We start from the raw sequence: 1,098 nt of genomic DNA, 5'->3' as shown, positions 1-1,098 counted from the left end.
TAGCTACACTGTAGTTTTACATGTTTGTTACTACTTATCAACACTATCTATGGTACAAATAAAATTGTCAAAAAAAATCAAATCTTGCAATTTTTCTTATCATTTTTAACGATCGAATTTAAGGATAATTCTCAAATTTTAATTAATACAAGGTACGTTGTCATTAGTTAGACCAATAATAAATTTAACGCTCTTTCTAACTCAACTAATGGTTTTTATTAGACATTGTCTATGAAAATTGAATAATTGTTTTCAAGTTAAGTTTGCTGTTGGGGTAGATTTCAACATAGCATAATGGGGTAGTTTTAAACATCATAATATAGGTACATTATTTTATTTTTTAGTCGAAATGGTTAGAAATTACGTTAAAAAAATTAAAAGAAATGAAAAGGAAATGGAAGCTAATATACAAGCTGCCATACAGGTATATAAAGAGGGAAATATTGGGTACCGTGATGCTGTCCAGCAGTTTGGGATAAGGCATACAACTCTTTTTTATCGTATTAAAAAGCTGAAAAATATAGATGGTATAATACAAAATAGTCTTGATGAAAATCGTTTTAACTCTAAGTATACTGTTAACCAAATATGTACCTAGTAAAGAACAAGAAGATATGTTAGTTAAATACATTTTAGGGTGTTCTCAAATAAATTATGGCATGACTTTGGTTCAGATTAGGAAACTATCTTATGACTACGCAGTAAAAATAACACTAACAATTCCAGATTCTTGGAAACTAAATCTAACTGCAGGCAATGACTGGCTTTATTGTTTTTGTTGAAAGTGCAGCTTGACAGACTAACCGTTTTAGTATTAATATAAATGAATAACACGACAATATGATTATGTATAAGTATAATATATAATAACGTACAACTGGAGAATTTAACGTGACTGTACACACACACACCGTATACGCACTGTACGACGGTGGCCGTGCAAGTGATTCTCAAATACTTCAAAGGCCCTATATATATGATTAGTTGAGGTCATCCCGTATCCGTATACAATATAGAAAGCGATAGTAAAAGTGTTGCACAGCTATATCGTAACTGCATAAGTATCTATTAGAAAACGACATTGTACACGCACGTGTG

The sequence above is a fragment of the Acyrthosiphon pisum genome, chromosome X (genome assembly GCF_005508785.2).
Source record: "Acyrthosiphon pisum isolate AL4f chromosome X, pea_aphid_22Mar2018_4r6ur, whole genome shotgun sequence".
Lineage (NCBI taxonomy): Eukaryota > Metazoa > Arthropoda > Insecta > Hemiptera > Aphididae > Acyrthosiphon > Acyrthosiphon pisum.
The sequence above is the reverse complement of the archived record's forward strand: the minus strand, read 5'-3'. Positions refer to the sequence as shown.